Below are 386 nucleotides of genomic sequence, written 5' to 3' on the forward strand. Positions count from 1 at the left end.
CTTATTTCTTCTACAACCTTTCGCCTTTCCTAGACCAGTGGGAGGACGGAAGTGGAGCGTTCTCAGGGAGCTCTCCGATCACCCTCCTGGTCCAAATGACGACGGAGGGAGGGCCGGCAGCAGGGCGGGCAACCCGTGACCATCCCTCGCGGGGCGTCGCGGCGTCGCGAACCGCGACAGGCGCACGTCGTCGCAGTAGGTCGGTCGCGGTTCGCGACTACCCCCGCGAATGACTGCGAACAACCGACGTCCTTTCGCGAGGGATGGTCACGGGTTGCCCGTCCAGCAGCCACACTGTTAAAAATGCTGTAAGGAAGTACAGTTCGACTACAGTCCGTCCTGTATATTTTATGTACAGTCCAGACTGTTATGATATGGACTGTACT

Source organism: Frankliniella occidentalis, unplaced genomic scaffold (assembly GCF_000697945.3).
Source record: "Frankliniella occidentalis isolate FOCC.00 unplaced genomic scaffold, Focc_3.1 Scaffold1059, whole genome shotgun sequence".
Classification (NCBI taxonomy): domain Eukaryota; kingdom Metazoa; phylum Arthropoda; class Insecta; order Thysanoptera; family Thripidae; genus Frankliniella; species Frankliniella occidentalis.